Source organism: Sardina pilchardus, chromosome 6 (genome assembly GCF_963854185.1).
Source record: "Sardina pilchardus chromosome 6, fSarPil1.1, whole genome shotgun sequence".
Classification (NCBI taxonomy): Eukaryota; Metazoa; Chordata; class Actinopteri; order Clupeiformes; family Clupeidae; genus Sardina; species Sardina pilchardus.
This window is the reverse complement of record NC_084999.1, coordinates 31,009,274-31,018,754: the sequence shown is the minus strand read 5'-3', so window position 1 is coordinate 31,018,754 and position 9,481 is coordinate 31,009,274. Positions and strand designations below refer to the sequence as shown.

Genomic DNA, 9,481 nt, shown 5'->3' with positions numbered 1-9,481 from the left:
GATTACAGTGAAAGGTGTGGTAGATTTCTGCAGCAAGATCATTCTGACATTTCCGTCACATCAAAGATCTGCACCAGCCGGGAATCAAACCCGGGTCACAAGAATGGGAATCTTGTATGATACCACTACACTACTGGTGCTTGATAAGATATAGAGTAATGTGATTTTCCAAATAATCTATAGGGTGCTTTTCACAAGTGGAAGAGAAGAAAAGATGTTTGATGGTATATGATGACAGCCTTTTTTTCGATGCCTCTTTAGATGATAACAGTGAAAGGTGTTGTAGATTTCTGCATTAAGATTATATAGACATTTCCGTCGCATTAAAGGTCTGCACCAGCCGGGAATCGAACCCGGGTCACAAGAATGGGAATCTTGTATGATACCACTACACTACTGGTGCTTGATAAGATATAGAGGAATGTGATATTCCACACAATCTATAGGGTGCTTTTCACAAGTGAAAGAATAGAAAAGATTTTCGATGGTATGAAGACAGCCTTACTTTTTGCATTAACTCTTTAGATGGTAACAGTGAAAGGTGTGGTAGATTTCTGTGGTAAGATTGTTTTTATTTTCACATTCACGAGTAGCATAGCAATGGAATCTTCCAAAACACTCAGTTGTTGTTTGTTCATTGAGCATAAAGAGCCTTTCGGAAGGAAAAGTCACACGTAATAAAGTAGTTGTATTGATGTTTCCGTCACATGAAAGGTCTGCACCAGCCGGGAATCGAACCCGGGTCACAAGAATGGGAATCTTGTATGATACCACTACACTACTGGTGCTTCAAAAGACATAGAGTAATGTGATTTTCAAAACAATCTACAGGGTGCTTTTCACGAGTGGAAGAGAAATGAAAATGTTTGATGGTATATGTTGACAACCTTTCTTTTTTCAATGCCTTTTTAGATGATTACAGTGAAAGGTGTGGTAGATTTCTGCAGCAAGATTATTTTGACATTTCCGTCACATCAAAGGTCTGCACCAGCCGGGAATCGAACCCGGGTCACAAGAATGGGAATCTTGTATGATACCACTACACTACTGGTGCTTGAGAAGACATAGAGTAATGTGATTTTCGAAACAATCTACAGGGTGCTTTTCACGAGTGGAAGAGAAGAGAAAATGTTTGATGGTATATGATGACAACCTTTCTTTTTTCAATGCCTTTTTAGATGATTACAGTGAAAGGTGTGGTAGATTTCTGCAGCAAGATCATTCTGACATTTCCGTCACATCAAAGATCTGCACCAGCCGGGAATCAAACCCGGGTCACAAGAATGGGAATCTTGTATGATACCACTACACTACTGGTGCTTGATAAGATATAGAGTAATGTGATTTTCCAAATAATCTATAGGGTGCTTTTCACAAGTGGAAGAGAAGAAAAGATGTTTGATGGTATATGATGACAGCCTTTTTTTCGATGCCTCTTTAGATGATAACAGTGAAAGGTGTTGTAGATTTCTGCATTAAGATTATATAGACATTTCCGTCGCATTAAAGGTCTGCACCAGCCGGGAATCGAACCCGGGTCACAAGAATGGGAATCTTGTATGATACCACTACACTACTGGTGCTTGATAAGATATAGAGGAATGTGATATTCCACACAATCTATAGGGTGCTTTTCACAAGTGAAAGAATAGAAAAGATTTTCGATGGTATGAAGACAGCCTTACTTTTTGCATTAACTCTTTAGATGGTAACAGTGAAAGGTGTGGTAGATTTCTGTGGTAAGATTGTTTTTATTTTCACATTCACGAGTAGCATAGCAATGGAATCTTCCAAAACACTCAGTTGTTGTTTGTTCATTGAGCATAAAGAGCCTTTCGGAAGGAAAAGTCACACGTAATAAAGTAGTTGTATTGATGTTTCCGTCACATGAAAGGTCTGCACCAGCCGGGAATCGAACCCGGGTCACAAGAATGGGAATCTTGTATGATACCACTACACTACTGGTGCTTCAAAAGACATAGAGTAATGTGATTTTCAAAACAATCTACAGGGTGCTTTTCACGAGTGGAAGAGAAATGAAAATGTTTGATGGTATATGTTGACAACCTTTCTTTTTTCAATGCCTTTTTAGATGATTACAGTGAAAGGTGTGGTAGATTTCTGCAGCAAGATTATTTTGACATTTCCGTCACATCAAAGGTCTGCACCAGCCGGGAATCGAACCCGGGTCACAAGAATGGGAATCTTGTATGATACCACTACACTACTGGTGCTTGAGAAGACATAGAGTAATGTGATTTTCGAAACAATCTACAGGGTGCTTTTCACGAGTGGAAGAGAAGAGAAAATGTTTGATGGTATATGATGACAACCTTTCTTTTTTCAATGCCTTTTTAGATGATTACAGTGAAAGTTGTGGTAGATTTCTGCAGCAAGATTATTTTGACATTTCCGTCACATCATAGGTCTGCACCAGCCGGGAATCGAACCCGGGTCACAAGAATGGGAATCTTGTATGATACCACTACACTACTGGTGCTTGACAAGTTATAGAGGAATGTGATTTTCCAAATAATCTATAGGGTGCTTTTCACAAGTGGAAGAGAAGAAAAGATGTTTGATGGTATATGATGACAGCCTTTTTTTCGATGCCTCTTTAGATGATTACAGTGAAAGGTGTGGTAGATTTCTGCAGCAAGATTATTCTGACATTTCCGTCACATCAAAGATCTGCACCAGCCGGGAATCGAACCCGGGTCACAAGAATGGGAATCTTGTATGATCCCACTACACTACTGGTGCTTGATAAGATATAGAGTAATGTGATTTTCCAAATAATCTATAGGGTGCTTTTCACAAGTGAAAGAATAGAAAAGATTTTCGATGGTATGAAGACAGCCTTACTTTTTGCATTAACTCTTTAGATGTTAACAGTGAAAGGTGTGGTAGATTTCTGTGGTAAGATTGTTTTTATTTTCACATTCACGAGTAGCATAGCAATGGAATCTTCCAAAACACTCAGTTGTTGTTTGTTCATTGAGCATAAAGAGCCTTTCGGAAGGAAAAGTCACACGTAATAAAGTAGTTGTATTGATGTTTACGTCACATGAAAGGTCTGCACCAGCCGGGAATCGAACCGGGGTCACAAGAATGGGAATCTTGTATGATACCACTACACTACTGGTGCTTCAAAAGACATAGAGTAATGTGATTTTCAAAACAATCTACAGGGTGCTTTTCACCAGTGGAAGAGAAGAGAAAATGTTTGATGGTATATGTTGACAACCTTTCTTTTTTCAATGCCTTTTTAGATGATTACAGTGAAAGGTGTGGTAGATTTCTGCAGCAAGATTATTTTGACATTTCCGTCACATCAAAGGTCTGCACCAGCCGGGAATCGAACCCGGGTCACAAGAATGGGAATCTTGTATGATACCACTACACTACTGGTGCTTGCGAAGACATAGAGTAATGTGATTTTCGAAACAATCTACAGGGTGCTTTTCACGTGTGGAAGAGAAGAGAAAATGTTTGATGGTATATGATGACAACCTTTCTTTTTTCAATGCCTTTTTAGATGATTACAGTGAAAGGTGTGGTAGATTTCTGCAGCAAGATTATCTTGCCATTTCCGTCACATCAAAGGTCTGCACCAGCCGGGAATCGAACCCGGGTCACAAGAATGGGAATCTTGTATGATACCACTACACTACTGGTGCTTGATAAGGTATAGAGTAATGTGATTTTCCAAATAATCTATAGGGTGCTTTTCACAAGTGGAAGAGAAGAAAAGATGTTTGATGGTATATGATGACAGCCTTTTTTTCGATGCCTCTTTAGATGATAACAGTGAAAGGTGTTGTAGATTTCTGCATTAAGATTATATAGACATTTCCGTCGCATTAAAGGTCTGCACCAGCCGGGAATCGAACCCGGGTCACAAGAATGGGAATCTTGTATGATACCACTACACTACTGGTGCTTGATAAGATATAGAGGAATGTGATATCCCACACAATCTATAGGGTGCTTTTCACAAGTGAAAGAATAGAAAAGATTTTCGATGGTATGAAGACAGCCTTACTTTTTGCATTAACTCTTTAGATGGTAACAGTGAAAGGTGTGGTAGATTTCTGTGGTAAGATTGTTTTTATTTTCACATTCACGAGTAGCATAGCAATGGAATCTTCCAAAACACTCAGTTGTTGTTTGTTCATTGAGCATAAAGAGCCTTTCGGAAGGAAAAGTCACACGTAATAAAGTAGTTGTATTGATGTTTCCGTCACATGAAAGGTCTGCACCAGCCGGGAATCGAACCCGGGTCACAAGAATGGGAATCTTGTATGATACCACTACACTACTGGTGCTTGATAAGATATAGAGTAATGTGATTTTCCAAATAATCTATAGGGTGCTTTTCACAAGTGGAAGAGAAGAAAAGATGTTTGATGGTATATGATGACAGCCTTTTTTTCGATGCCTCTTTAGATGATAACAGTGAAAGGTGTTGTAGATTTCTGCATTAAGATTATATATACATTTCCGTCGCATTAAAGGTCTGCACCAGCCGGGAATCGAACCCGGGTCACAAGAATGGGAATCTTGTATGATACCACTACACTACTGGTGCTTGATAAGATATAGAGGAATGTGATATTCCACACAATCTATAGGGTGCTTTTCACAAGTGAAAGAATAGAAAAGATTTTCGATAGTATGAAGACAGCCTTACTTTTTGCATTAACTCTTTAGATGGTAACAGTTAAAGGTGTGGTAGATTTCTGTGGTAAGATTGTTTTTATTTTCACATTCACGAGTAGCATAGCAATGGAATCTTCCAAAACACTCAGTTGTTGTTTGTTCATTGAGCATAAAGAGCCTTTCGGAAGGAAAAGTCACACGTAATAAAGTAGTTGTATTGATGTTTCCGTCACGTGAAAGGTCTGCACCAGCCGGGAATCGAACCCGGGTCACAAGAATGGGAATCTTGTATGATACCACTACACTACTGGTGCTTCAAAAGACATAGAGTAATGTGATTTTCGAAACAATCTACAGGGTGCTTTTCACGAGTGGAAGAGAAGAGAAAATGTTTGATGGTATATGATGACAACCTTTCTTTTTTCAATGCCTTTTTAGATGATTACAGTGAAAGGTGTGGTAGATTTCTGCAGCAAGATTATTTTGACATTTCCGTCACATCATAGTTCTGCACCAGCCGGGAATCGAACCCGGGTCACAAGAATGGGAATCTTGTATGATACCACTACACTACTGGTGCTTGACAAGATATAGAGGAATGTGATTTTCCAAATAATCTATAGGGTGCTTTTCACAAGTGGAAGAGAAGAAAAGATGTTTGATGGTATATGATGACAGCCTTTTTTTCGATGCCTCTTTAGATGATTACAGTGAAAGGTGTGGTAGATTTCTGCAGCAAGATTATTCTGACATTTCCGTCACATCAAAGATCTGCACCAGCCGGGAATCGAACCCGGGTCACAAGAATGGGAATCTTGTATGATACCACTACACTACTGGTGCTTGATAAGATATAGAGTAATGTGATTTTCCAAATAATCTATAGGGTGCTTTTCACAAGTGGAAGAGAAGAAAAGATGTTTGATGGTATATGATGACAGCCATTTTTTCGATGCCTCTTTAGATGATAACAGTGAAAGGTGTTGTAGATTTCTGCATTAAGATTATATAGACATTTCCGTCGCATCAAAGGTCTGCACCAGCCGGGAATCGAACCCGGGTCACAAGAATGGGAATCTTGTATGATACCACTACACTACTGGTGCTTGATAAGATATAGAGGAATGTGATATTCCACACAATCTATAGGGTGCTTTTCACAAGTGAAAGAATAGAAAAGATTTTCGATGGTATGAAGACAGCCTTACTTTTTGCATTAACTCTTTAGATGGTAACAGTGAAAGGTGTGGTAGATTTCTGTGGTAAGATTGTTTTTATTTTCACATTCACGAGTAGCATAGCAATGGAATCTTCCAAAACACTCAGTTGTTGTTTGTTCATTGAGCATAAAGAGCCTTTCGGAAGGAAAAGTCACACGTAATAAAGTAGTTGTATTGATGTTTCCGTCACATGAAAGGTCTGCACCAGCCGGGAATCGAACCCGGGTCACAAGAATGGGAATCTTGTATGATACCACTACACTACTGGTGCTTCAAAAGACATAGAGTAATGTGATTTTCAAAACAATCTACAGGGTGCTTTTCACGAGTGGAAGAGAAGAGAAAATGTTTGATGGTATATGTTGACAACCTTTCTTTTTTCAATGCCTTTTTAGATGATTACAGTGCAAGGTGTGGTAGATTTCTGCAGCAAGATTATTTTGACATTTCCGTCACATCAAAGGTCTGCACCAGCCGGGAATCGAACCCGGGTCACAAGAATGGGAATCTTGTATGATACCACTACACTACTGGTGCTTGCGAAGACATAGAGTAATGTGATTTTCGAAACAATCTACAGGGTGCTTTTCACGTGTGGAAGAGAAGAGAAAATGTTTGATGGTATATGATGACAACCTTTCTTTTTTCAATGCCTTTTTAGATGATTACAGTGAAAGGTGTGGTAGATTTCTGCAGCAAGATTATCTTGCCATTTCCGTCACATCAAAGGTCTGCACCAGCCGGGAATCGAACCCGGGTCACAAGAATGGGAATCTTGTATGATACCACTACACTACTGGTGCTTGATAAGGTATAGAGTAATGTGATTTTCCAAATAATCTATAGGGTGCTTTTCACAAGTGGAAGAGAAGAAAAGATGTTTGATGGTATATGATGACAGCCTTTTTTTCGATGCCTCTTTAGATGATAACAGTGAAAGGTGTTGTAGATTTCTGCATTAAGATTATATAGACATTTCCGTCGCATTAAAGGTCTGCACCAGCCGGGAATCGAACCCGGGTCACAAGAATGGGAATCTTGTATGATACCACTACACTACTGGTGCTTGATAAGATATAGAGGAATGTGATATCCCACACAATCTATAGGGTGCTTTTCACAAGTGAAAGAATAGAAAAGATTTTCGATGGTATGAAGACAGCCTTACTTTTTGCATTAACTCTTTAGATGGTAACAGTGAAAGGTGTGGTAGATTTCTGTGGTAAGATTGTTTTTATTTTCACATTCACGAGTAGCATAGCAATGGAATCTTCCAAAACACTCAGTTGTTGTTTGTTCATTGAGCATAAAGAGCCTTTCGGAAGGAAAAGTCACACGTAATAAAGTAGTTGTATTGATGTTTCCGTCACATGAAAGGTCTGCACCAGCCGGGAATCGAACCCGGGTCACAAGAATGGGAATCTTGTATGATACCACTACACTACTGGTGCTTGATAAGATATAGAGTAATGTGATTTTCCAAATAATCTATAGGGTGCTTTTCACAAGTGGAAGAGAAGAAAAGATGTTTGATGGTATATGATGACAGCCTTTTTTTCGATGCCTCTTTAGATGATAACAGTGAAAGGTGTTGTAGATTTCTGCATTAAGATTATATATACATTTCCGTCGCATTAAAGGTCTGCACCAGCCGGGAATCGAACCCGGGTCACAAGAATGGGAATCTTGTATGATACCACTACACTACTGGTGCTTGATAAGATATAGAGGAATGTGATATTCCACACAATCTATAGGGTGCTTTTCACAAGTGAAAGAATAGAAAAGATTTTCGATAGTATGAAGACAGCCTTACTTTTTGCATTAACTCTTTAGATGGTAACAGTTAAAGGTGTGGTAGATTTCTGTGGTAAGATTGTTTTTATTTTCACATTCACGAGTAGCATAGCAATGGAATCTTCCAAAACACTCAGTTGTTGTTTGTTCATTGAGCATAAAGAGCCTTTCGGAAGGAAAAGTCACACGTAATAAAGTAGTTGTATTGATGTTTCCGTCACGTGAAAGGTCTGCACCAGCCGGGAATCGAACCCGGGTCACAAGAATGGGAATCTTGTATGATACCACTACACTACTGGTGCTTCAAAAGACATAGAGTAATGTGATTTTCGAAACAATCTACAGGGTGCTTTTCACGAGTGGAAGAGAAGAGAAAATGTTTGATGGTATATGATGACAACCTTTCTTTTTTCAATGCCTTTTTAGATGATTACAGTGAAAGGTGTGGTAGATTTCTGCAGCAAGATTATTTTGACATTTCCGTCACATCATAGTTCTGCACCAGCCGGGAATCGAACCCGGGTCACAAGAATGGGAATCTTGTATGATACCACTACACTACTGGTGCTTGACAAGATATAGAGGAATGTGATTTTCCAAATAATCTATAGGGTGCTTTTCACAAGTGGAAGAGAAGAAAAGATGTTTGATGGTATATGATGACAGCCTTTTTTTCGATGCCTCTTTAGATGATTACAGTGAAAGGTGTGGTAGATTTCTGCAGCAAGATTATTCTGACATTTCCGTCACATCAAAGATCTGCACCAGCCGGGAATCGAACCCGGGTCACAAGAATGGGAATCTTGTATGATACCACTACACTACTGGTGCTTGATAAGATATAGAGTAATGTGATTTTCCAAATAATCTATAGGGTGCTTTTCACAAGTGGAAGAGAAGAAAAGATGTTTGATGGTATATGATGACAGCCATTTTTTCGATGCCTCTTTAGATGATAACAGTGAAAGGTGTTGTAGATTTCTGCATTAAGATTATATAGACATTTCCGTCGCATCAAAGGTCTGCACCAGCCGGGAATCGAACCCGGGTCACAAGAATGGGAATCTTGTATGATACCACTACACTACTGGTGCTTGATAAGATATAGAGGAATGTGATATTCCACACAATCTATAGGGTGCTTTTCACAAGTGAAAGAATAGAAAAGATTTTCGATGGTATGAAGACAGCCTTACTTTTTGCATTAACTCTTTAGATGGTAACAGTGAAAGGTGTGGTAGATTTCTGTGGTAAGATTGTTTTTATTTTCACATTCACGAGTAGCATAGCAATGGAATCTTCCAAAACACTCAGTTGTTGTTTGTTCATTGAGCATAAAGAGCCTTTCGGAAGGAAAAGTCACACGTAATAAAGTAGTTGTATTGATGTTTCCGTCACATGAAAGGTCTGCACCAGCCGGGAATCGAACCCGGGTCACAAGAATGGGAATCTTGTATGATACCACTACACTACTGGTGCTTCAAAAGACATAGAGTAATGTGATTTTCAAAACAATCTACAGGGTGCTTTTCACGAGTGGAAGAGAAGAGAAAATGTTTGATGGTATATGTTGACAACCTTTCTTTTTTCAATGCCTTTTTAGATGATTACAGTGCAAGGTGTGGTAGATTTCTGCAGCAAGATTATTTTGACATTTCCGTCACATCAAAGGTCTGCACCAGCCGGGAATCGAACCCGGGTCACAAGAATGGGAATCTTGTATGATACCACTACACTACTGGTGCTTGAGAAGACATAGAGTAATGTGATTTTCGAAACAATCTACAGGGTGCTTTTCACGA

The 9,481-nt window shown here is 39.1% G+C and overlaps 32 non-coding genes across 32 annotated transcripts; all 32 read right to left on the bottom strand.

Moving 5' to 3' along the window:
- Positions 1 to 69: 69 nt before the first annotated feature.
- trnag-ccc (transfer RNA glycine (anticodon CCC)) lies at positions 70 to 140 on the bottom strand. Its single transcript has one exon. It is a non-coding gene; the product is annotated as a tRNA-Gly (tRNA).
- A 192-nt stretch (positions 141 to 332) lies between these two features.
- On the bottom strand, positions 333 to 403 carry trnag-ccc (transfer RNA glycine (anticodon CCC)). Its single transcript has one exon. It is a non-coding gene; the product is annotated as a tRNA-Gly (tRNA).
- A 314-nt stretch (positions 404 to 717) lies between these two features.
- Positions 718 to 788, bottom strand: trnag-ccc (transfer RNA glycine (anticodon CCC)). Its single transcript has one exon. It is a non-coding gene; the product is annotated as a tRNA-Gly (tRNA).
- Positions 789 to 983: 195 nt separating this feature from the next.
- Positions 984 to 1,054, bottom strand: trnag-ccc (transfer RNA glycine (anticodon CCC)). Its single transcript has one exon. It is a non-coding gene; the product is annotated as a tRNA-Gly (tRNA).
- Positions 1,055 to 1,249: 195 nt separating this feature from the next.
- Positions 1,250 to 1,320, bottom strand: trnag-ccc (transfer RNA glycine (anticodon CCC)). The gene has a single exon. It is a non-coding gene; the product is annotated as a tRNA-Gly (tRNA).
- Positions 1,321 to 1,512: 192 nt separating this feature from the next.
- trnag-ccc (transfer RNA glycine (anticodon CCC)) lies at positions 1,513 to 1,583 on the bottom strand. Its single transcript has one exon. It is a non-coding gene; the product is annotated as a tRNA-Gly (tRNA).
- A 314-nt stretch (positions 1,584 to 1,897) lies between these two features.
- Positions 1,898 to 1,968, bottom strand: trnag-ccc (transfer RNA glycine (anticodon CCC)). The gene has a single exon. It is a non-coding gene; the product is annotated as a tRNA-Gly (tRNA).
- A 195-nt stretch (positions 1,969 to 2,163) lies between these two features.
- Positions 2,164 to 2,234, bottom strand: trnag-ccc (transfer RNA glycine (anticodon CCC)). The gene has a single exon. It is a non-coding gene; the product is annotated as a tRNA-Gly (tRNA).
- A 195-nt stretch (positions 2,235 to 2,429) lies between these two features.
- trnag-ccc (transfer RNA glycine (anticodon CCC)) lies at positions 2,430 to 2,500 on the bottom strand. The gene has a single exon. It is a non-coding gene; the product is annotated as a tRNA-Gly (tRNA).
- A 192-nt stretch (positions 2,501 to 2,692) lies between these two features.
- Positions 2,693 to 2,763, bottom strand: trnag-ccc (transfer RNA glycine (anticodon CCC)). Its single transcript has one exon. It is a non-coding gene; the product is annotated as a tRNA-Gly (tRNA).
- Positions 2,764 to 3,077: 314 nt separating this feature from the next.
- trnag-ccc (transfer RNA glycine (anticodon CCC)) lies at positions 3,078 to 3,148 on the bottom strand. Its single transcript has one exon. It is a non-coding gene; the product is annotated as a tRNA-Gly (tRNA).
- Positions 3,149 to 3,343: 195 nt separating this feature from the next.
- Positions 3,344 to 3,414, bottom strand: trnag-ccc (transfer RNA glycine (anticodon CCC)). Its single transcript has one exon. It is a non-coding gene; the product is annotated as a tRNA-Gly (tRNA).
- A 195-nt stretch (positions 3,415 to 3,609) lies between these two features.
- On the bottom strand, positions 3,610 to 3,680 carry trnag-ccc (transfer RNA glycine (anticodon CCC)). The gene has a single exon. It is a non-coding gene; the product is annotated as a tRNA-Gly (tRNA).
- Positions 3,681 to 3,872: 192 nt separating this feature from the next.
- trnag-ccc (transfer RNA glycine (anticodon CCC)) lies at positions 3,873 to 3,943 on the bottom strand. The gene has a single exon. It is a non-coding gene; the product is annotated as a tRNA-Gly (tRNA).
- Positions 3,944 to 4,257: 314 nt separating this feature from the next.
- trnag-ccc (transfer RNA glycine (anticodon CCC)) lies at positions 4,258 to 4,328 on the bottom strand. Its single transcript has one exon. It is a non-coding gene; the product is annotated as a tRNA-Gly (tRNA).
- Positions 4,329 to 4,520: 192 nt separating this feature from the next.
- trnag-ccc (transfer RNA glycine (anticodon CCC)) lies at positions 4,521 to 4,591 on the bottom strand. The gene has a single exon. It is a non-coding gene; the product is annotated as a tRNA-Gly (tRNA).
- Positions 4,592 to 4,905: 314 nt separating this feature from the next.
- trnag-ccc (transfer RNA glycine (anticodon CCC)) lies at positions 4,906 to 4,976 on the bottom strand. The gene has a single exon. It is a non-coding gene; the product is annotated as a tRNA-Gly (tRNA).
- Positions 4,977 to 5,171: 195 nt separating this feature from the next.
- trnag-ccc (transfer RNA glycine (anticodon CCC)) lies at positions 5,172 to 5,242 on the bottom strand. Its single transcript has one exon. It is a non-coding gene; the product is annotated as a tRNA-Gly (tRNA).
- A 192-nt stretch (positions 5,243 to 5,434) lies between these two features.
- trnag-ccc (transfer RNA glycine (anticodon CCC)) lies at positions 5,435 to 5,505 on the bottom strand. Its single transcript has one exon. It is a non-coding gene; the product is annotated as a tRNA-Gly (tRNA).
- Positions 5,506 to 5,697: 192 nt separating this feature from the next.
- Positions 5,698 to 5,768, bottom strand: trnag-ccc (transfer RNA glycine (anticodon CCC)). Its single transcript has one exon. It is a non-coding gene; the product is annotated as a tRNA-Gly (tRNA).
- A 314-nt stretch (positions 5,769 to 6,082) lies between these two features.
- On the bottom strand, positions 6,083 to 6,153 carry trnag-ccc (transfer RNA glycine (anticodon CCC)). Its single transcript has one exon. It is a non-coding gene; the product is annotated as a tRNA-Gly (tRNA).
- Positions 6,154 to 6,348: 195 nt separating this feature from the next.
- trnag-ccc (transfer RNA glycine (anticodon CCC)) lies at positions 6,349 to 6,419 on the bottom strand. Its single transcript has one exon. It is a non-coding gene; the product is annotated as a tRNA-Gly (tRNA).
- A 195-nt stretch (positions 6,420 to 6,614) lies between these two features.
- On the bottom strand, positions 6,615 to 6,685 carry trnag-ccc (transfer RNA glycine (anticodon CCC)). Its single transcript has one exon. It is a non-coding gene; the product is annotated as a tRNA-Gly (tRNA).
- A 192-nt stretch (positions 6,686 to 6,877) lies between these two features.
- Positions 6,878 to 6,948, bottom strand: trnag-ccc (transfer RNA glycine (anticodon CCC)). Its single transcript has one exon. It is a non-coding gene; the product is annotated as a tRNA-Gly (tRNA).
- A 314-nt stretch (positions 6,949 to 7,262) lies between these two features.
- On the bottom strand, positions 7,263 to 7,333 carry trnag-ccc (transfer RNA glycine (anticodon CCC)). The gene has a single exon. It is a non-coding gene; the product is annotated as a tRNA-Gly (tRNA).
- A 192-nt stretch (positions 7,334 to 7,525) lies between these two features.
- trnag-ccc (transfer RNA glycine (anticodon CCC)) lies at positions 7,526 to 7,596 on the bottom strand. Its single transcript has one exon. It is a non-coding gene; the product is annotated as a tRNA-Gly (tRNA).
- A 314-nt stretch (positions 7,597 to 7,910) lies between these two features.
- trnag-ccc (transfer RNA glycine (anticodon CCC)) lies at positions 7,911 to 7,981 on the bottom strand. Its single transcript has one exon. It is a non-coding gene; the product is annotated as a tRNA-Gly (tRNA).
- A 195-nt stretch (positions 7,982 to 8,176) lies between these two features.
- On the bottom strand, positions 8,177 to 8,247 carry trnag-ccc (transfer RNA glycine (anticodon CCC)). Its single transcript has one exon. It is a non-coding gene; the product is annotated as a tRNA-Gly (tRNA).
- Positions 8,248 to 8,439: 192 nt separating this feature from the next.
- Positions 8,440 to 8,510, bottom strand: trnag-ccc (transfer RNA glycine (anticodon CCC)). The gene has a single exon. It is a non-coding gene; the product is annotated as a tRNA-Gly (tRNA).
- Positions 8,511 to 8,702: 192 nt separating this feature from the next.
- trnag-ccc (transfer RNA glycine (anticodon CCC)) lies at positions 8,703 to 8,773 on the bottom strand. The gene has a single exon. It is a non-coding gene; the product is annotated as a tRNA-Gly (tRNA).
- A 314-nt stretch (positions 8,774 to 9,087) lies between these two features.
- trnag-ccc (transfer RNA glycine (anticodon CCC)) lies at positions 9,088 to 9,158 on the bottom strand. Its single transcript has one exon. It is a non-coding gene; the product is annotated as a tRNA-Gly (tRNA).
- A 195-nt stretch (positions 9,159 to 9,353) lies between these two features.
- On the bottom strand, positions 9,354 to 9,424 carry trnag-ccc (transfer RNA glycine (anticodon CCC)). The gene has a single exon. It is a non-coding gene; the product is annotated as a tRNA-Gly (tRNA).
- Between the last annotated feature and the right edge of the window lie 57 nt (positions 9,425 to 9,481).